Here is a 23,914-nt window from a genome sequence, read left to right as displayed (position 1 = left end):
CGAGCGCCCGCCCCCCCTCCCCCCCTGGGGGGGGAAGAGAGGAATTTGTTTAAAAAAAAAAAAAAAAAAAAAAAAAAAAAAAAAAAAAAGAAAGTTAATATTACTTCTTGATCCGTGGCCTGCAGAATGGATATTGTGTTAGTAGGCATGAAAACAACATTAATCTTGCACAGCTCCAATACAGCTCTTGGGTGACTGGGTACATTTTAAATGAGCAGTAATATTTGGAAAGGAATCTTTTTTTGCTAAGCAGTAGCTCTCAGTAGTGGACCTAAAATATTCAGTACACCATGATGTAAACAGATGTGCTGTCATCCAGGCTTTGTTGTTACATTTATAGGGCACAAGAAGAGTAGATTTCACATAATTCTTAAGGGCTCTAGGATTTTCTACATGGGTACATGAACATTGGCTTCAACTTAGATTCAGCGGCTACATTAATCCTTAACAAGAGATTCAGTCTGTTCTTCGAAGCTTTGAAGCCAGGCATTGACTTCTCTCTATTTATAAGAGTCCTAGATGTAATTTTCTTCCAATAGAAGGCTGTTTTGTCTACATAAAATCTGTTGTTTAGTGTATCCACCTTCATCAATTAACTTAGCTTGATCTTCTGCTTAACTTGCTGCAGCTTCTACATCAGCACTTGGTGCTTCAACTTAGACTTATGTTATAGCTATGATTTCTTTCCTTCAACCTCATGAACTAACCTCTGCCAGCTTCCGACCTTTCTTTTACAGTTTTCTCACCTCTCAGACCTTACAGAATTGTAGAGAGTTAAGAACCTTGCTCTGCATTAAGCTTTAGCTTAAAAGAATATTGTGGCTGGATTTGCTTTTCTATCCAGACCACTAAAACTTTCTTCGTATCAGCAATAAGGCTGTTTCTCTTTCTTATCACTGGTCTGTTCACTGGAGTAGCACTTTAATTTCCTTCAAGAACTTTTCTTTGGCGCTCACAACCTGGCTGTTTGTCTCAAGAGGCCTAGCTTTCACCCTATCTTGATGTTCCACAAGCCTTTCTCACTGAGCTTAATCATTTTAAGCTTTTGATTTAAAGTGAAAGACATACAACACTTCCTTTCACTTGAACAGTTAGAGGTCATTGTGGGATTATTAATAATAACTAATTTCAATATTGCTGTGTCTTAGGGAGTAAAGAGACCCAAGGTGAGGTAGAGAAACAGGAGAATGGTCGGTTGGTGGAGCAGTCAGAACACACATTTATCCATTAAGTTTGCCATCTTATATGGCTGTGGATCATGTCGCTCCAAATGTAATGTCACTCCAATGTAATGATGATCACAGATTATCATAGCAGATACAATAATAATTTAAAAAGTTTGAAATATGGCAAGAATTACCAAAGTGTGACACAAAGACAAGAAGTGAGCACATGCATTTGGAAAAATGGGGCCGATAGATTTACTTGATGCAGGGTTGCTATAAACCATTAATTTGTAAAAGATACAATATCTGCAAAGTGCAATAAAGGAAAGTGCAGTAAAATGAGGTATATCTGTATTATATTCTTAAAAATTGCGGAGGGTACATTTTATGTGTTGTCACCATGAAAATTGCTACGTATGGGAGGTAATGCATATGTTAATTATGTCTATCTATCCATTCCACAATATAGAGATATTTCAAAACAACATGATATACATGGTAAGTATATACATATATTTAATTTTTCAATTAAAAAGTTAAATTATAGACTGGATGTGATGGCTCATCCCTGTAATCCCAGCATTTTGGGAGGGTGAGGCAAGAGGATCACTTGAAGTCAGGAGTTTGAGACCAGCCTGCACAACATAGTGAGACCCTGTCTCCACGAAAATAAAATATTAGCCCAGTGTTGTGGTGCACACTTTTAGTCCCAGGTATTCAGGAGGCTGAGGTGGGAGAATCACTTGTGCCCAGCAGTTTGAGTTTGCAGTGAGCTATGATTGTGCAACTGCACTCTAGCCTGGGTGACAGAGTGAGACCCTGTCTCAAAAAACCAAACAACAACAAAATAATAATACAAAAAAGAAAGAAATAGTAGGTATGCTGTTGTAGGTGGAGGGGTTGGTGCATGTTACAATTCTGAATACAAGGGCCACGATATAGGTTTTATCGAAGAGACATTTGAGAACCAAAAGGAGTAAGTCAGGTCTTGAACCCAAATGGTCTTTTAGGGTACCTCAAATCTCACTACAAAGTGTCCACCTATTCTGCCTATATTTAGAGGGTGTCCCAATTGTAACTTATTAAATCCAGAAAGCAACATTCCCTTCTCTTGTTGAGAGTCTGATTCAGCAACTGCCGACAGAAGCCTTAGAGAGGCATTAGTTCTCATGTTATTGAGTAATATATGAGAAGACAGCTTTTGTATTGGCAATACCTTCATAAATTCCAAAAGTTCAGATTTCAGATATATAACATATGGCAATTAAACCATTAAAAGGCACCTTGAGATGTGCTGTGTAATTATCCAAAGAATATAACTTTACAAGCTAAAGTGGTCTGGAAATGAGGATAAGTATCCAACACTCAGCCAAAATATTTCTCTGGTGACATAAGAATTGAGGAGCCAAGAACTGTAGCACCACTAAAGATTTCTGGCTTCCTCCCAGGAGTCTAAACATTTATTTCCTGAGAAATACCACTTGAGTCATTTCTTGGCTTCTGGACAGGATATCACAAAGCTAAAACTACATTGTCCTTATTTTCTTTTGTGAGCTGGAACCAGGACTTTTTAACTTTTTTACTTGTATATTTTGCACTGTGTTAATACAGCTATATTTTGGCAAATCTCAGCAGTATTGCTTAATATTATTCCGGGAGATAAAATCTTAGAGAAAGACCAGATTCTCTAGACCCCATCAAAATTCCAAACACCAAGTTTAGAGTGCAAAACATCTGAAGAGAAACTCAAATCCAGGCAGATCTTACCAGAGCCCTGAAGTATGGCATTTACCTAAAGATACAGAAGACCAATTACCGGATATAAGAGATGCCCTATGAAGAGAGTGTTGAAGGAACTGTATTTATTGACCCAGAAGAAAAGATGTGTGAGGGATAATTTAATAATTGTCTTTAAAATGTAGCCATGACTCAGATGCACAAATAGTCAATAAATATTCTCTTTATTCTTAGATGATTAAATAGACTTAAGAAGGGCCATGGGAAATTTTGGTTAGACTTAAGAAGGAATCCTGACCGTGAGACATTGAAAATGGTTTCTGAAGAAAGTTGTGGAATCTTTCCTCCAGAGAGGTTTGTAAATAGGAGAGAGTCTATCTGTCTATGATGATTTGAGTGCAGCAGCAAGACCTAGGGATCCCAAGGTTTCTCCTATAGGGCTAGATTTGATACGCCAGCCCTTTAGGAATCATGTTGCCCTTATATAGCATTGGGTTGCACTAGCATTATTTGTATTTAAACAAGTGGTCAAGCGATATATTTGAAAAACCTATCCTCTGTAATAAAATTGTAATGTTTAGTTGTCTCCTTTCATTTCCAGACATGATTTTAATAACAGTTTGAGTAATATGCTCGGTGTAATTCTTTGCTGTCTCAGTAATTATTTCATCATTGATGACTAGGATTAATATTACTGATTCTTTTTTGAAAGGAGGGAAAATAGTGTGAGCGGTGCCATTTCACCCAAGTCCTGTTAGGTTAAGTGTTTTGTAAAATGAAACAGTGTTTATTTGAATAATTTTCTTTCCACAGACTTCATCAGGAGGTCACCAGATTAAAAGTTCTTTTTCTCTAAGTTAGTTTGTTTTTAATCCATATTACTTTCTTTACATAGGATTTGTAGAGACAATTCACAAGAAGTGGCTGAATCTCACATACATTTGAAAAGGTAAGTTTTAATTTTCTTAAAACTTATAACAAAATTGTATCAGATAAATACATTTGTAATAAAGCCAAATATATTTTAAAGTATTTTTGAAGAGTACAGATCCTCCTCGACTTAGAATGTGGTTATTTCCCAATAAATTTATTGTAAGTTGAAAGTATCATAAGTTGAAAATGCATTTAATATACCTAACCTACCAAACATCATAGCTCAGCCTAGCCTATCTTAAACATGCCTGGAACACTTACATTGCCTACAGAAGGGCAAAATCATCACAAAGCCTATTGTATTAGAAAGTGTTGATTATCACATGTAATTTATTGAAAGTTCCTGAAAATGAAAAACAGAATGATTGTTCGGGTACTTGAAGTTTCTACTGAATGGGTACAGTTTCTAATGAATGCATCTCATACACCTCCATGGAGTTGAAAAATCGTAAGTCAAAACATTGTAAGTCAGAAACCATCTGTAATTAGAACTGGATATGACTTTATGGTTCATCTTTTGAGAAAACAGAAATCCTGAGAAAAGAAAGAGTGTATCCAAGATAACAGTGGTAGTATTAGGGTACTCTAACTCAGTCTGGAGCTCTTTACAGCACACATCATTACATCTTGCTCTGTTTTGGTGGTTATTTGTCTGGTGAGGTAGCATGAGTTTGTGTATGTCTATTAGGGCTAAGAATCTGTTGGTCCATAGAAGTGTAAGGGAGACTAATAAAGAAGATATTTTTCATGACCTTAGAGACAACATTTTCATGTTGAAACTCTTCTAGAATAAAAGGAGAGGAGGATTAGAAAGTGATATTGATTTATTGTTCATGAAAATAAAATAGTTGGTATCATGGGAATTTGCCTCATATTAAATATCATAGATGACAGTTAAGAAATTAAATGTGGCATATATTAGCCACAAAAGAATCCCACCAAACCTTATTAAAAAGAATGTGCAGTAAAATGTCCATAGTAAGCCATATTTATGTAGCTTGGAATTAGAGAGCCTTTCTGTGTCATCAAGTATTTGGGCAACATAGCAAACAAAAATTGTCAAGCAGTGTGGCAGGCTAAAAGCCTCACAGTAATGTGAAAGGCCAATATCACTGATACAGTAAATGAAGGAAAAAGCAGGTAACCCATATCTACACACCATTAACTACTTTGTCTTGACATCTCAAGTTCTGTCTTTGCTAACAACTATAGGCCACTCTCCTTCCCTTCTAACTCCTCCTCTCTCCCTTCTCTCTGTCATAATTTTCTTCCCTCTAGCCCATCTTCTCTAGCCCTACCACATATGCACTGCAAGAACTTATAGATAAATAAAAATACATTGTCTATCCTCAAGAATCTCATAGTCCAGTACAGGAGATAAAGAGGTAGACAGGTAAACAATTATGAGACAGTCTACTGAACAGCCAAAGCATTTTTCCATATGGGTCAATGGAAACCCAGGCTATGGGTTTCAGAGAGGTGAAGACATCTGAGTGCAGTTTAGAATGCTAAATAGGAAGATCTCATCATCTTCTCCTTGGATTATTGAAAGTACTCCCTAACTGGACTTCTTGCCAACATGCTTGCCCTCCCAAATTTTCAGGGAGCTTCCAGTCCAAAGGCAATGAAGCATAAGAAATTCAGGGAATATTTGGAAAAAGACAAAATGTTTGGTGTGACGTTATGAAGTAATGAAGGGATCTAAATAAAAAAGATGAGCAGAGGCTAAATCATAAGGTGACTTGTATACCGTGAACCCTGTCTTGTAGAACTAGAAGAGTGGTTGAATGTGTTGGTAAGTGAAAGATTTACCCAGTACAATTTGCATTTTGATCTCGTGACATCTAAGCGAAGATTAGATTGAACTGGAGGAGGGTAAGCATGATGACAGGAAGCATATTAAGAATCATCATGGAAAAGGTAATGACATCTTCAGCTAGTGCAGTGGTGGAAATAGAGAGCAGTAGACAGACTCCAGAGACATTTAGGAGTTAATATTGACAGGACTTGGTTTTGGATTGACTGTAGTAGGTGAGGGAAGAGAGAGAACAAAGATTATCTTATCTGGCTTGAACAACTAGATAGTGGTGCAATTCACTGAAATATGGGACGCACAAGGAAGAACACTTCTGAGTAGGGGAGGAAGATATCAAGTTTGGACGTGTTGAATTTGATTTGCCTATGAGTCATTTACTTTACCTAGTGATATTTGATAATTATTCCCATCAATAAATTTTCTCCTAAGCAATTTGATATAATGGTCTGGAGCTCAGGAGAGCAGCATACACTCTACCTTCTTTGCCTTTTCTGAATGCTTTTAGAATCCATATTTGACAACTTAGCCCTTGATTCCATACTGGCCTGTCCCAGTCCTTTATTTTTCTTATTTCTGTGTACTTTTCAGAGGTAGACATTATACATCCATCTATACCTTTTGCAATGCCTAATTCACTTGTGGGCATGAGTGAGGACTTCGTAAAGGCTTCTGAATACTTGCATTTGGCCACCTCACCACTGAGGTCATTCAGGAAAAAGAATGACATTTTAATACTTATTAAAGGGTGCAAAAGACATTTAAATCTTTATAAATTCCTTAACAAATATCACAAATCAGATTCACATGTGTGACCAATTTTACTTGAAAGATTTGTGGGATATTTTCCATTACCCCATTCCCCTAATTTAAGTTTTCAAACTTTTAGGAAAAAGTAGAAATGACACTGCTTTCCTACACTAGTTTTCTTTAAATTCTTTATTCTATCTTCTGGGTCCCTGGGATTCTGCAACTCACTTAGGCATATGAAGTTGATAAACTAGGGAAGCAGTCTTGTCATTGTTATCTGATATTTTCAGACTTACAATTATCTGTAGATATTGTATCCCAAGATACTCCCTGCTTTATTTTCTCCAAAGGAAGGACCTCTTATATATCAACAGTGGACCTTGAAAAGTTTCTGTTAAGCGCTGACTGAAAATAGTTATTTTACTTGAAAAAATATTCAAGAGGTTTAAGCACAGTTGCCAAATATGGCAATGAGGTCTTTTGTGGCTTAGCGATTCTTGCTTTCCCATCTTCCTCTGTTTTGATGTTCTGTCATTATGTTTACCTTCCCTTTTCTTAGAATTATTATTTCATTTATGCATGCATCCTTGTATCTATACATTCATTCTTTACACATTACTAAAATGTTCCAGTCCTAGTCTCTGTGCCTTGTAAAATACTCAAGAAAAGAATTAGTCATGTTGTGGAAATGTGCAAAGGTAAAAGACTAATACACACCTGCTTCTTCCCCACATAGCCTTCTTGAATACTTTATATGAATATCAATGTATTTTTTAGAGAAAATAATTCCTGCCTTGGGACCCAGGCACAATGGAGTGATACCAATACTGAGACTTGTAACCACAGTACATGGCAAGGGGTAAATCCTGGCAAGTTATAGACAGGTGGAGCTTCATTTTATTCACCCCCTGCCTACTCTTCCAATCAAAACTTTCCATCACCTAATTCACATGTAGGCTTACTCTGTGCCATGCACATAGTAGGTGCTTTACACATATTAATTCCTTTAATTCTTACTACTATCCTGTGGATTAAACCCTATTACTATCCCCATTTAAAGGATGAGGAAACTGAGGCATAGAGAACTTTAGTACATTTTCCAAGGTCACACAGTCAGTAAATGATGGAACTGAGATTCAAACCCAGGCAGACTGGCTCCAGATCTACGTTCTCGACCAATATACTATGGTATGGAACTTGTTTGATTAATTTAGTGGGTAAATCTGTATTTCTGTCAGCTACTCTGTGTCTTCTTCTAAATGTGGGCTACATCTGTTTGCTAGAGAGCAGCTCAGAACCAAGGAAAATGGTATACATCTTTGCTCTCAACATTTAAATGTGGCACCTAAAGATTAATGGGGAATCCCCCAAAAAGATCTACTGAAACTAGCACCAACAGAAAATTGGTGTAGCAATTTGGTGACACAGGAAAGAAGAAGTATTTCTTTTTTATGAAGGGGTCTTTTGAGTCCTGAGATTATAAAACTTTGAACAGCTCTCTCTTCAGGAAAATCTTTTTATTTTATTTTGTATTTTTCTATTATTGTTTTTTAGAGGTGGAGTCTTGCTATGTTGCCCAGCCTGACCTGAAACACTTCGGCTCAACCAATACTCCTACCTCAGCCTCCTGAGTAGCTGGGACTGCAGGTGTGCTCCACCATGCCTGGCCTCTTCAGGAAAATCTTCAGTTATTGTTCCACAGTTGTCACATTAGTGCAAAATTTGAAAATCAGTCTTCAAATTTGAATTGAAAAGGAAGAGAATGAGATATTTATAAGTAAGAAAATTTCATATTTTGGTGTGGTAATGTAATGAACCGGGCAAGGAAATGTTCTAGAAAATTATAAGAACTTACAAATAATGAGTCTTATAAAGTGAATAAGACTATGTAGCTTTTAAAAGTTTAGTGATTACCAATGTAGTGTTAACATTGCTGAAACTTTGATTGTTTAAAACAGAGTAGGTTAAAAGAAAGAGTGCAGAATTCTTATGACAGGTTACCATGTCAGATAATATATGTTTGTAATTGAGAATAAAGGACAAAAAAGACTATAATCAATGAACATCATTTACTTTACCTAGTGATATTTGATAATTATTTCCATCAATATATATTCATCTTTAGTAGTGTGTTAATTCTCTAGAAGTCATAATTTTCTAATTTTAGAAATACCTATGCCTAAGTCTGCTACATAAATGACCACTAGGCAATCTCATTCAGTCTCAGGGCTTTAAAGTAACATTTATATATTACTAACTCCAAAATTTTTATCTCTAGTACTGAATTCCACCCTAAGCTCCAGACTTATGTAACCACTCTCTACTCTGTATCTCTACTTGAAAGTCTAATGAGCAGCTCAAACTTATCATGTCCCAAACTGAATTCTTTGTTTTCACAATAAGCCTGCTTCTTCCCCAGTGTGCCTCATTTCAATAAATGTCACCACCATTTACTTAGTTGCTTAGGCTGGAATCCTTGGCATCATTTTTGATTACCCTCTCTCTCCCATAACCCACATCCAATCGTTTAGAAAATTATACCAGCCCTATGTTCAAAACGTATTCAGAATATGACACTTTTTGCCATCATAGTGCAAGTCACCATCATCTCTTGACTAGACAATTGCAGGAGCTTCTGAAATCATCTCCCTGATTCCATTTTGTATCTATCCAACTTATTGTCTCCTCAGCAGCTGAGTGATCTTCAAAAAATTAGTAATATCGTTCACCTCTCTGATCAAAACCTTCCAAGGCTCACCATCTCACTTAGTTTAAAAGTTGAAATCTTTTAAATGGCCTATGAGGCACCATACAAACTGCCCCCTCTACCCCTCTGACCTTTCTTTCTTCTACTTTTCTCCTTGCTTACTCTGCCCCAGCAACACCGGCTTCTTTGCCACAACCCACCAGTTACAGTCCCACTTCAGGACCATTGCATTTGCTATTTCTTCTGTCTGAAGCACTCACTACTCAGTTATCTTTGTGGGTCCTTCCTCAGAGAGGATATTCCTGATCATCCTTTCTAAAATAGCCTTGTTCTCTCAGACCACCAGTCTCTATCTAGCCTCTTACCTGAATTTTTTTTTTTGATGGTTTATAATTACTTAACATATTTTTGCTTGTTTATTTGTTTATGGTCTCTCTCCATTACTAGAATGTAAACTCAACAAGTGTAAGAATTTGTCTATTTGTTCATTGCTATATCTCAATTACCTAGTATAGAACTCAATAATTATTAATTGAATAAATGACTGACTAAATGAATGAATCACTAAATTGCAGCAGCCTAGGGAGACAGTAGGTCTTAGTCTTAGGAAAGAACTAAAACATGTCTTCAAAGATATACTGCCAATCTAAAATAGTTTACAAGATCACCTCAATATTAATGTACAAATCCAGCTGTTCTCTTTTCTGGGAATACAGTCAGTTTAAAGTCAATGCTAATATGTAGTAAATATGATCCACAAAATCTGTGATTTTCTTGTAAGTTAAATAAAAGGATTCATAGATGAGGTGCTTTTGAAACTCTGTTTAGTAACCTGTTCAAGCATTTCAAAACCTACATGCCACTAATAAAATGACAACTTGAGAAAATTAATATTTAGTTTTTGGCTGGGCGTGATGGCTCACGCCTGTAATCCCAGCAGTTTGGGAGGCCGAGGCGGGGGGATCGCTTGAGGTCAGGAGTTAAAGACCAGCCTGGCCAACATAGTCAAACCCCATCTCTACTAAAAATACAAAAATTAGCCGGGCGTGGTAGTTGGCGCATGTAATCCCAGTTACTCAGGAGGCTGAGGCAGGAGAATTGCTTGAACCTGAGAGGTGAAGGTTGCAGTGAGTTGAGATGGCGCCACTGCACTCCAGCCTGAGCGACGGAGTGAGTGAGACTCTGTCTCCAAAAAAAAGAAAAATAGAAAACACAAGGTATACTGCCAATCTAAAATAGTCTCCTGCCAATCTACAATAGTCTACAAGATCACCCCAGTATTATGTAAAAGTCCAGCTGTTCTCCTTTCTGGCAATACAGCCACTTTAAAGTCAGTGCTAATATGTAGTGAATATGATCCATAAAATCTGTGATTTTCTTCTAAATTAAATAAAAAGATTCATAGATGAGGTGCTTTGAAACTCTGTTTAGTAACTTGTTTAAACATTTTAAAACCCACATGCCACTAATAAAATGACAACTTGAGAAAATTAATATTTGTTTTTGATGCTTGTTTTTCTGAAATTATGGTGTATCCTGGCTATTAGGGATTTTATGTTGCTTGTCTACTCTCCAACTGGGACTTAATGTCTTAATTTTATTAAGACTCAATCCAAGGACACACATGTGTACCTTCTGGTTTCCTGTTGATAGTTCATTAACAAGTTCATTATGTGTTAGTTCCTGTCTCAGCATTATCAAGAACCAACCAGGAAAGATCATGACTTTAGGGCAAAATTTTATATGATTGCTTTTCTGAACTCTTGTGATTGAAGAACTGTTTATTTTATAACACATTTTGGACACTAAAGGAGACAAATACAAAAGAATTGTTTTGTAATTGCTATTCTTGGAAAAAATAGGTAGAAAAAGATATATATCTGGTAATGCTGAAGAATATCCTAGTTTGTTTTCATGCATTTATGGAGAAAGGAGTTTTTACCATATTGCATTAATTATCTTCAAATGATTCAAATGAATTAAAGATTATTTATTATTAAGTGGCAGTGTGATCTAGTGAAAACTGATTCTATTATTGGCTTTGTCACTAGCTAACTAAATAACCCTGACAAGGTCTTCTTTCCTTTCAGGGCCTCGATTTCCTTGTCTGTAAAAGAGGGAGTTAGACTAGAGTTCTTAGATTTGTTTCAGTCATACCAGTTTAAGGTTCTGTGAATTCCATACTTCCTGCCTTTTGAGTGTTGAAGTATCAGTTTTCAAGAGAGGATAAATTAATAAATATTTTGTTACCTTGATAATTGTTGAAGCTAGATAAATGTTACATGTGATTTCATCATATTAATTTCACTTTTGTGTATGTTTGAATATTCTTACAATAGCAAATTTAGAAATATAATTGACTATTACATTTTATGATAGATAATTTACTACATTCAAACTGATCTTGCAAAGTCTATTTTATGTCTACAATGTTTTGTTCCATTGTCCTCTGAAATATTTATACAAAATAGCAGCCCCTTTTATGTTCATTCCAGGGTGGTTTTCTTCAGTTTTTGGGTAACTATGCCAAGGTTCAGACCAGATTGCAAACTTTCCCTGTGTACAGATTTTCAAAGTGAAGGTATTCATTAATCAGGAAGCTAGCAAAAGCTTTTCATAAGCATATTATAATTTGTACTGACTTGGTAACCCACAATGTATAATTTAAGTTGGCTTAATTATCTGTAACTAACTCTTAAATACAGGATGATTTTTCTCCTTGACATCCTACACATTGCCAGGCCGTTTCTGGAAGAAAGTTGGGCAGACTATGTTGTAGCTAAGAAAATGTCTTGACGTCAAGCAATCTTGGATTCAAATGCCCATTTCAGCCACTTCCTAAAAGTAAAACCTTGGGAAAATGATTTAACTTTTCGGAGCCTTAGTTTCCTCTTCTGTAAAACGGAAATGCCAAGAGTAGTTTCTACATCATGGGGTTATTGTGAGGACTAAAGAACATGAGTAGTCATTGAACATACTGCCTGACATGCAGTTTAAATCAGCAATATCTACTGTCATTATTATCTTCGTCATTGGGTTATTTGCATTATTCGAATAAAATTATATGTGGAGGAAGTTTTAAAAAATAAAGGAGGAAATATGGTTACATTTAATAAATATTTATTGAATGCATGCTATATTCTAGAAAATGGATTTACAGAGGTAAGTAAGGCACACTTTTTGCCCCTAAGGAAATCACATGCTAAGGTCAGAAACAGACATGTGAAACATTAGTCAGGACTGAACCTAATGGAGTGGCAGAGTAGGGAATTGCTGTTATGCTAGGATTTAAAGGGAAGTAAAAACAAACCAAGACACAAAAATTTCCAGCCCATCACTGGATTTGAAACACCATTAGCATATTTTCCCTTTGGATTTTGTACATTCTTTGATTTTTGGATTCCATGAGCAAATATCTTTTGGAAGAGTAAGTAATGTCAATTAGCACTTTAATGGATATTTGTTTCCGTATTAATTAGGCTACAGGGCAAACTGCTATAATCAAGAAACTTCAAAATATGACAGCTCAAGCAAAAGACAAAAAGATGGGAAGACAGCACTGCCGCAGGAGATCACTCAAGGCCTAGGGTCCTTCTACCTGATTTCTTTGCCACTTCCTAGTGCATGTTGACATTGTCAATGTGGTTAAATATGGCTTCCACTATTACATCTGGGCTACAGCCTGCTGGGGGGAGAGAAAGAAGAGGAGAAATGATTTTCTTGTTAAAACATGACTCAAAGTTTGCACACATCACTTCTTGCATCTCATTATCTAAATTTCAGTCATATTTTCATACCAAGCAGCAAAGGAGTCTGGAAAATGTAGTCTCTAGACTGGAGGCCATGTACACAGCTAAAACTTATGAGTTTCTATCACTATAATAAAAGGAAAAATAGTAGAATTGACACTGGGAAATAATTAGTCTCTGCCAGAGTTCATCAACAATTTTATCTTGATTAGCTTCCTAAAAGACCTAGGCTTTTACAAAAAGGTAGGCTCTGTGAGTTTGATAAAGAAAGTGTTATAAAGAAGTGTCAACCTCAAATAATCAAAAAGGTAAAAATCTAATTGAAAGAGAGTTTATTTAAGTGCAATGTGTGAGGATAGACCTCAGAAACTCCAACACCAAGGGAATGGAGTCAGCATTCTGAAGTAGGGAAGGTAAGGTTTTATTTATACAGGCAGAGACAGAGGAGTTTTTAGCAGGATTACAGCATTATTCATACAAGGCTGGTGCTTAGTTATAGCAATTTGATTGGTTATAGTCAGTGTTTCTTTTTGGAAAGGATATATTTAACATTTTTTACAGAGAGTATAATCATCATGGGTTTTCTGTCATCTAGTTTGAGCAAAGCAGGACACCAGAGAGGAAGTTAATCTATAACAAGAGTCATTCATTAAGAAGGCAGGAGATTTTTGTCCCTGACATTGTTTAATTATCTCTAGTAATGGTACAGAACAAGAAAAATAAGAAAGTGAGTCAACGTATAACCTGAGAACAGAAGTTGTATCCATCTGTGGCTTGAATCACAGTTACATTTCTCTCAGAGCTTAAAGTGTTTTTGGGGATTCCACGGCTTTTAAATTTTATTTATTTTCACAGAAGGTTGACTTGTCTGGGGTATTTTCTGATACCAACCAATTCTCTAAATCTCTGATTCTCTGACAGCAACTGGGCATCCAACAATTCAATTCAATTATGACACTATCTGTAGTTAGCACAGACATGGCTGGTTAAGGGCTCAGTCCCACAAGACTGCCCCACTTCAGGTGCCAGTAGCAAGTCCCAATGCTTCAGACTAACTGGCTCTTCAGTTTCAATAATTTGATAGAATGATTCACAGAACTCAGGAAAACACTACTATTATCAATTTATTATAAAAAAATACAATTCAAAACAGTCAAATGGAAGAACTTCATAGGGTAAGGTATGGGGTAGGGAGTTGTGGACCTTCCATGCCCTCTTCAGACATGCCGCCCTCCCAGCACCTCAGTGTGGAAGCTCTTGGAACCCTTTGGTTTATGTTTGTTTTTTTAAGTGGAGGTTCCATTATGTAGGCATGATGGATCAAATCATTGGCCATTGGTGATTGATTCAATCTCTGAAACCTCTACCATCCCTGGAGGTCAGGGGTGGGCCTGAAAGTTCAAACCCTCTAACTGAGTGGTTAGTTCCTCTGGCCACTAGCCCCTATCCTCCAAGAGTCACTTCATTAGCATAAATTCAGGTGTAGTTGAAAGGGGCTCATTATGAATAATAGAAGACATTCCTATTACTCAGGAAATTCCAAGGGTTTTAGGCACTCTGTTGAGATAACCCAGGACAAATGTCAAATATACATTTTATTATTCTACAATTTGGTATTATCAGGAGCCAGGGTGGTTCTCCAAACCATCTCTGCATGAAGATACTCACCCTTTTGACAACACAGGTAGAGTTTGTTGTTCTCTCCTCTGAGCTCCCTTTGCTGCCAATGACCTCTATCATAGTGTCCTGTTCTTCTCACACTGTACCATAAATATTTCATAGTTTCTGGTTTCTATCCTTCTAACTAGAATGTGAGCCACAATGCTTGGCACATTATTGCTTTGTAACTCTTGAATGAGTGAATGGCAAACAGTCTGGCACAGCTAACCTCTGTGGTCTCTGTTCATGACTGGTATTAATTGTTAATTCCAGTAAGTTTCTAGGGACTAGACCCTGATGTTGCTAATTGTATTTTCCAAATCTTGTGGGTTTCCTGAGAATCTCAGGTCTGGTTTCCTACTGTTGAATCTGTGGTAGTCTAGAGGGTGAATTCAGAGTTCATAAATTAGTTTTATCAAACTAACTGGATTTGGGGGAAAGCAGGCAATCTTGATGCCCTCTATCTCACAGAGTGTGTTCTTTATAGGAGACCAATGTTCTATGCAATATGCCAACTTTACCAAATAACTTTTCAAGTCAGTCTCGTGGGAATGGTTTGATTTTTTAAAAATGCCTTTAGAACCTTAGAAGTGACATTTGCATGAATGTTTAAAATCTGTTACCAAATTCAGGGAATTTTGTTTAAACCATGTATGTACATGTGCATATATATATAACCTAAATGTCAAAGCATTGTTTATTTTTCTTGTTTTTGCCTATTTAATGCCCTTTAACCTTACCAAGGCCATTAAATACTTGAGACATTAGATGCTGCCTTTGCCGATTACCTCATTTGTATAGCAGTTTAGGAATACTCATTTCCTGTTTTGATAATTAACAGAATACTTGGGATTATAAAGCTTTACAGAATGACATCTGCCAGTTGACCATTTTAGCTACTGAGGTATCAAACAAAACAAAACAAAACATCCCAGCAGTGGAATGACTCTATGGGAAGAGCATAAGCCTAGGTGTCAAATCTAGGTGACCTAGGTTTGATTTCTCCTGAAGTTTTGACTTCTGGAAAGTAACTTAATAGTCATTTGTAAAACTAAAATAATACCCACTTGCTTGTCTGAGGGGGATACTAGATAAAATAAAGTAGTGTATATATTCCTGCTGGAGAGGCTATGGAACGTCCTTGTCTAGCCTAGCTCCATTCTAGCTGCACCTAATTGTGTCACAATGACTTAATCTCAACTGTCCTGAAAAATTTCCCCATTCTTAGGCTTTGATGTACCTTTCACTCCACACCCGTTGGGTAACACTTACCCAACGTCTGCATCAAATTTGGGTTTACACCTTCTCTTCAATTTGGCGTAGACCATCTTGCAGCTAGAGAGGGGTTGCCCCAAGTAGTCTTACCCATCCTCCTTTCTCTGCACCATTCAAGTTTACTCCCAAATCTTCTTTTCTTAGGACCTGAAATATGCCTTGTGTCTGGAGCAGAGATTAATGATTGCTAAGGTACAAGTATACAAGTATCAATGACAAAGAATATATTTATTCAAAGCTAAGAATATATTTATTTGTATTGATGCCATTAGAAAGCATTCAAATAGGACTTTTAGTAGATTAAAATGAATTATCTTTTTAGTGTATTTTTTTTCACACCAAGAAGCAAAGCTTACCTTATGCTTTCACTGATTAAGCTATCAAATCAAGGTGGAAGGGAATATCTAATGGACTTTAACAACTGAGGCATGGTGCATTATTGTTTCTAACTGTATTTGATTAACTAAATTTAACTTGTGGTTTGCATATCTACAAATAAATGTACTTTATTATTCCAAGATATTATTATGCTTCCATTTCTTTGAGTTGTACTCCAATATCATAGTATATAATAAGAATATCACGAAGTTGGGCTAGTGGCATTGAAAGATAAGTTATAGCGTAGTGAAATATTTGCAAGAGCTAGAGGATTCAGGGGAAACAGGAAGCTTGAAGAAAACTTCCTGGAGGTGTTTTTTTTTTTTTTCTTTAAATAGAAGAAGACAAATTAGTTAATTGAAAATGCAATCTCAGGAAAAAGAAAGAAGATTTTGAATCTAGATCTTCTTTTTCTTACCGTCATGTCAGCAAATTCTGATTAGAAAATTCCTCCTGTAGGCCTGATAAATAATTTCTGCTAAAAATTATTGTGAGAGAGCCAAATCAGCTGACATCTGAAAAGTAAATACAAAACTCCCTAAACAATTCCCAGTTTCTTCCCACCCTCCTAACTTTAATTTAGGGAGAAACATCAGCTATGGAAATGAATAAAAAAGAAAGACATCTAGGAGTAAAAAACATCTTGGGGTACAACATAAAGCTAATGGTGGAGAGAGGATTGCACACGTGGCCCACTCTTCATTCACACTCTTGCCTTTTATTTGTTTATTCACGTATTTAGTGTAAAACCTATCTTTAGAATCTGAGAGAAGTTATCAAGTCTGAACCTGTGTTCCAAAGCAAGGAAGATAATTTGTATCTATCGGATGGTGTACAGATTGGATACAGCCTCAATTCATTCCCTTTTGGGAATAAATGACTGGCATCTCATCTGCTCCAGAAAAGCATCAAAAGTATTCTGGCTTCTTATGGCTTGCGTGGTTCCTGGACATGGAGATTAAACCAGGGGCAGACAAAACCTCTTTGGAGACTTGAAGGATAAGGGACAATTTGGTGGTGGCCTGAATTTACAAAAATAAACTCCTGTTTGGTTGTGTAAAGAATGATTTGATAAATTTCCAATGGGAAACAACATATATACATAATACTTACTGAATTTTAATTACAACATCAAGAATTTTAGAAATCAAGGAAGCTTTAGACAATGACATAGTTCTATTGGCTCCTTTTACACATGAGAAACTGACAATTGCTTAGGGAAAGTACAGGGGCAATTTTTGTTTGGGAATAGGAGGTTAGACCAGATTACTTCTGAGATCCCATTCAGTAAGTTTTTGAAACTGAGGCCCAAAGAAGTTAAGGAAATTGCCCTAGGTCACAGAGCTGACTGGGAGGGAAAGCCTAGAGTAGAATCCGGGTTTCTGGATTCCTTATCTATTTATGACTCCTTTTGTACTTAAAGTATTTGAAACTCAAAATAATAATGCCTTTGGGTAGTACACTTTGAGGAAACAACATAAACCTGGCAATCAAATGCTTACCTTTGGATTATCTTTTAATTCCCAATGTGATGAGTCACACAGCTAAAACAAAACAAAATAAAACAAAAAAAAAAGAAAAAAAGAAAAAAGAAAACACTGGCATACTAAGATGCTGTATCAGGAGCTAATTAAAAGGGGGAAGAAAACACTCAGATGAACTTTGTAATTTCCTCTGAATCTTTTGACAAATGTAACCTTAAATGCTGACCTGTTTTGGATGCAAATTTTCTAATGACGGTTGGTATTTTTCATGGATAAAGCAAGAGCTCCTCCTACGTTTTTAAAAGAAAGGCTTTAGTTCTAAGATCCTTTAAAATCCATTTAAACTAAGGAGCTGTTCATTGAGACAGTCTTCAGTGGTATTACAGAATTTGATTACAACTGGACACATTATTCATATAGAGTAAGTCTGATACTTTAGGGGAGAAAGTTTGCAGGTAAGAGGTAAGTTTTGAATATTTGTATCACTTTCTTCACTTTTTCCTAATGGGATCTTGAATCTTTTTGGGGCAAAAATAGTTTGATTTGATACAACAATAATTTGGGGAGTACTGCATTTTTTTCCCTCATGAAGCTTATGGGTGCTGGATCATCAGTATGGATAGCACTATTGCTTTAATTTTATTGTTGTTTTCTTATTAGCCTTATTAGCCTTTATTTTCTATAAAATTCATACCTCATAAAGCAAACCTGTGTTTTTTTTTGGTGGTGGTAAGGTAGTTGCATTTTAGAGTTAGGATGTTCTCTGAGATTAATTTCTATGTGATTTTTTTTCTATGAGTCAGAATCCTTGACTTTGCAGCAACTTTTATCTCTTAAGCTCACAGACAATCATAGAACTTCTCTAAAATGAATGATTTCATTATCTTTGTATGATGTTTTGAATTAAGTTATAGAATATGCGTGTCCTTTTATGCATAATTTGCTCCTATATTATGATTTCATATACAGTAGAGTTATTCATATAAAATTTCCAATTTTCACAGCTTTTGCTCTGAAATGAACTATCATCTCATACTTCTGATGCTTGTTTTCCTCTATAGTTAACATTTAAATAATGAACATCACTTTTACAAACTGTACCCATTTTGGGTGCTTCCGGATTAGTTTTCTTCTTTAAATATGTCAGACGATACATAAAAGCAGGACATGAACACCAAAAATTAATGAACTCTTTAAAAACAACTTTTTAAAGAGATTGGTTCTCACTCTGTTGCCTAGGCTGGGCTTGAATTCCTGGGCTCAAGCAATCCTCCCTCTTTAGCCTCTCAAGTAGCTGGTACTACAAGCACGCATCAGCTATTTTTTATTGAAATTTTTAAAACTCTGGAATGCTTTAGAGTGGAATTAGAATTCAATCCCAAGTCTGCCTTACTTCAAAATCTGAGCTCTTTCTCCTATTCCACACTGCCTACTAAGGTATTAGACAATAAAATATTTCAGCTATTTTTGACTGAAATTTTAATAAATTCTATAATGTTTTAGAGAGTTTGTGACTCAAATAAATTGCACAGATCTATTATTATCATTATTATTACTAAGTGGGGAGAGTACTAAACTAAGGACCAAGAAATCTGATTTCCAATTCTAGATCTTCCTTGCATAGCTGTGTGACCTTGGAATGGACACCCCACCCTCCCTATCTTACTTTCCTCATCTGTAAAATGAACCAGATGTCCTGACTCTACCTAATGTTATGAAAGGCAATAAAATGTTAGAAATAACTATTTAAACGGTAGGATAAGACAAAGGAGAGGTAGAATGCCTATTGGATTGTTTTTATTTTTTGGTGCTGAGATCTCACCTGTAAATGATTAGTTGCTGCTTCCAAGGCTTTTTTTTTTTTTTTTTAAATCAAAGAAATGTATCATATGTATTTTGCTACAACTTGGAGAAGTCAGGGTGGGGTGGGTTGCTTGTTCCTTTTGATATATTTTTTCAGTGTCTTCAAGGAATCAATAGGAGGTGGCTTCTGGATATGAGGGAAGCACTAGACAGCTAACAATTGAATTATCATGCCCACTGTGCTACAGACATTTTATATACACTATTCCATTTAATCATTTCCTAAGCCTTATGTAGACAAGTAATATTGCCTTCATTTCATGGATAAGAAAATTGGGATAGAGATAGCTCAAGTATTGAAACGGGAGAGTTCCCTTATGCCCCTCGCAGGGCATGCCACAAGGGTCAGTTCTTCGGTATCAGGCTGCTGAAACCCCTATGGGAGCACGCAGACAGACAGGTCCAGAGGTCGTGGAGAGTGCTTTTGGCTTCAACCCCATGGCAGCACCTAGGGGTGAGTGTTTATGATTCCTGAAACCCAATGGGTGTGTGTTACAGTGTGCTCTTTCAGCTTTGCTGTCTGCCGATGGCTTGTATTAATCAGCTCAATTAGACTCTGCCTTACTGCAAGGACAGAGGGCTTTCTGTATCCTGAGTTCTTGCCCAGTATACCGGAAAAATCAGATCACACATTGGCTTGGAGGATGAATGCAAGGTTGTATTGAGTGGTGGAGGTGGCTCTCAGTGAGATGGATGAGGAGCCAGAAGGAGGATGGAGTGCGAAGGTGATCTTCCCCTGGATACTCCTCCAACCGCCCCTGGTCAAACTCCCCTCAGTGTCCATGTTGGTCTGCTGATGTCTGCTGATGTCTGCTGGTGTGTTCTTCTGGTCTTCTTGATGTCCAACCACTTGTGTCCATGCCCGCTGTGGTCTCAAGTTTTTATGGGCACAGGATGGGGAACATGGTGGGCCAGAGTGGTCATGGAAAATGCAACATTTGGGCGTGAAAACAGGAGTGCCTGTTCCCACTTAGGTCCATGGTCACAGGCCCTAGGGTGGAGCCCTTGCCAGGGACTCTGTCCTTCTCTACCCAGCACTTTCCTGCCCCCCTCCCGTATCACTGTCATGCCAAGATCTATGTGGCTTTTTCCATTACCCCATCCTACTTCTGTGGTCACTCTGAGACAATTCTGAGAAGATAAACTCTTTAGAATTGGGTCTTCCATTGTGCCTGTGGGGTAAAAATTTATTCTGGGGAGACGGATAATATATAGGGTCACATAGAGTAGATTGGTAGGTGCTTCCATGGTGTGATGTGGGAGGCAGTGGTAGGTGAATGCCCATAAATGTTATCTTCATTGGCCTGTCATAGTTACTTTCCCTGAGATTTTTTACCACTAAAGTAATGCTTTTTTATTTGTTTATTTTTCTTTGCCAGTGGGGAGGTTGATGGGAAAGTTTCAATTGCAACTATGCATACTCCTAGAAAGGTTCATGTATGAAACCTTTTATTGTCTAATACCTGAGTAGGTATTATGGAATACTAGAAAGGGATCAAATTTTGGAGTGACACAGACCTAGGATTGAATTTCGATCCACCACTTACTAGCTGTTTAATTTGCACATGATACTTCATCTTTCAGAGCTTCACTTTCTTCTTGAGCAAAACAAAGATAATAATGCATATGCATTGACCCTTAGCATAATAAACATAATGCATCAATCATCTGCTGTAGATAGCTGTAGGAGAATGGGAAGAGCACTAGAATGGAAGTCTAGAGACTTGGTGTCCTATGACACCAAATATGAGGCTATATTTGTTTCATTCATTCAAGTAAATACTTATTGAGCTTCTACAATGTGTCATGCACTGTGCTAGGCACCGGGGATACATCAATGAACAATCAGAAGTCCCTGTCTTCTTATATCTTAAATTCCAGTTTCATGCTAACCTAACTATATCCATTTCCTGATCATGTAGAAAGGAATTATTGTTCTCCATATTTTAGAGATGGGAAACTAAAGGTTAAATGATACAATGATGAGCAAAATAAATATCCCTGACCTCATGATTGCAGTCCAATGAAACATAAATTAATCAGATAATCTCACAAATTAATATAAGATTTAAACCATGATAAGTCTCTAAAAGAAAGGTAGTCAATTCTCTGAAAACACGTAACAGGGACTTCATCTTTGAGCAGTTGACGTCTTAGCTGAGAACTGCAGAATGAATCAGTGCTAACCAGATCATCCTTCTCCATGTCCTTACTCAGATTCTTCTGGAATTCCCTTGGCTCTTTTACATCCTCTTTAGTGGTTATTGCAAACTTTTTCCTCTCTTTTTAAGCCTCCAACTCAGTTATTATGCATTTATTCTCAGGAGATGGGCTTGCCTGCTATTTCACACAGAAAATAAAAGCCATCAGATCTGCTTGAACCACTTATCCACCCACTTTCCTGTTTTTTACACACACATTGAGTTGTATCTTCACCCATGCTTTTGTCCTGTCTGAGAGGAAAAACTAGCCCTCTATCTGTCCAAGTTCAATTTGTCTGTGATTTAAAGCACATGCTGTCCTCTTGCTTTCTCAGGGCCCCTTTTCATAATTATCCTCTTTCTTCTCTGTGTTTTTAACCTTTTCCTCCCATTGAGTTCTTTTCATGACAAAAATAAAAATAAAAAGTAAATAAAAGAGACATCTTTTCTTGACCATTCCCTGTATAACCAAGTTGTGTACAACCTGTATAACAAGGCTTCAATAAAAGTGGTCCACACATATAACTGCCTTTACTAAGGTGGCTTATGCCTGTAATCCCAGCACTTTGGGAGGTCGAAGCGGGCATGGATCACAAGGTCAGGAGATGGAGACAATCCTGGCTAACTCGGTGAAACCCTGTCTCTACTAAAAATACAAAAAATTAGCCAGGCGTGGTGGTGGGCGCCTGTAGTCCCAGCTACTCGGGAGGCTGAGGCGGGAGAATGGCCTGAACCTGAGAGGCGGAGCTTGCAGTGAGCCAAGATCACTCCAGCCCAGGCGACAGAGCGAGACTCCATCTCAAAAAAAAAAAGACTAATTACTTCTTATTTCCAAATGCAACAGACACATTTCAATTCTTGTCCTACTTTCTCAAGTCCCCGAATTTTTTGACATGTGAGGCACTTTGCTTTTTAATACTCTCTCTTTGAAATCTTCTGCTTCATTAGTTTCTGTGATACCACTTTCTCCTTTCCTTCCTCCTTCTTTTCTGGTCACTCTGTAGTCTCATTTGTGAACTACTCTATTGCAAATGCTACCTGCAAATTCAGTGGTCCAAATATCTCTACAATCTCTCCAGTTTTATTCTCTGTTTTCAACTGATCACTAAAGCCTGTCCATTTTACCTCTTTAATATACGTTATGTGTTCCATCTTTTTTAGAGCATTATTATTTTCGTAGTATGGGTCTTCATTATCTCTATCCTGAACTATTTAAAAGTCTCCTAACTTGTTGTTTCTGTCTCCTTTCTTGTCCCCCTCAGATCTGTTCTTTCAAGGGTGGCAAAAGCCGTATTCCTGCAGTTTACATGTGTTAAAATGAGCTGTCTATTGGATATATCCCTCAGGTTCAGAAATCCTTCAGTACTATCTGATAGCCCTCAGGATTAAGTCCAAAGTCTTTTAATGTGGCTCAAAAGGCATGCCTATGTACATCTTATACTGCAGCCAAAAACAAACTATTTGTAGATCCCTGAATTCATTAAACTTTATCAACTCCCTGCATTTATTTAATTACCTGACCACCATTCCCAAGACCAGATTGAGTACCTGTCCTCTGTGCTTCTAAATGCTTGCCTCTTTCCTGGAACTTACTACATTTTATTATAAGTGACATTAGTAAGAATCTAGTCCACAAATGGATATGCAAGAAATTTCACATTTTAAAATGTTCTTATAAGCTCTCCTGTATTCAACATTCTGCCAGGAAAGTAAGACACACAATTTTAGTCAATACTCAAGCCTCCTGGTGAGTTATACAAATATTTTGAGGCCTTAGGCTACACCAAAACACAGATACTCCTCAACTTATGATGAGGTTATAATAAACCCATTGTAAGTTGAAAATATAAATTGAAAATGCATTTAATACACCTAACCTACCAACGTCATAGTTTAGCCTAGCCTCCCATAAACGTGCTCAGAACCCTTACATTAGCCTACAGTTTGGCAAAATCATCTAACGGAAAGCCTATTTTACAATAAAGTGTCGACTATCTCATGTAACTGCATATCACTAGCCTGGGAAACAATAAAAATTCAACGTATATCAAAATTGTGATGGTTTTGCACCATCGTAAAGTCAAAAAATTGTAAATTGAACCATTGTAAGTTGGAGACCATCCGTACTGGGGAGGCCCTTTTAGCTATTGATCATTAATCTTCTGTCAACTCCCTGATGTACTCTCTGATACCCCATTT

General features: G+C 36.9%; 1 protein-coding gene across 1 annotated transcript in view; it reads left to right on the top strand.

Annotated features, from left to right (window-relative positions):
* The first annotated feature begins 18,040 nt into the window (after positions 1 to 18,040).
* IL13RA2 (interleukin 13 receptor subunit alpha 2) overlaps positions 18,041 to 23,914 on the top strand; it is a 38,585-nt gene continuing 32,711 nt past the window's right edge. The window contains exon 1 of the mRNA XM_025372800.1: positions 18,041 to 18,072. The gene's annotated coding sequence lies outside the window, so the exon portion shown is untranslated. The remainder of the gene's footprint in view (positions 18,073 to 23,914) is intronic.

The sequence above is a fragment of the Theropithecus gelada genome, chromosome X (genome assembly GCF_003255815.1).
Source record: "Theropithecus gelada isolate Dixy chromosome X, Tgel_1.0, whole genome shotgun sequence".
Lineage (NCBI taxonomy): Eukaryota > Metazoa > Chordata > Mammalia > Primates > Cercopithecidae > Theropithecus > Theropithecus gelada.
This window is presented reverse-complemented; position numbering and strand designations above follow the sequence as displayed.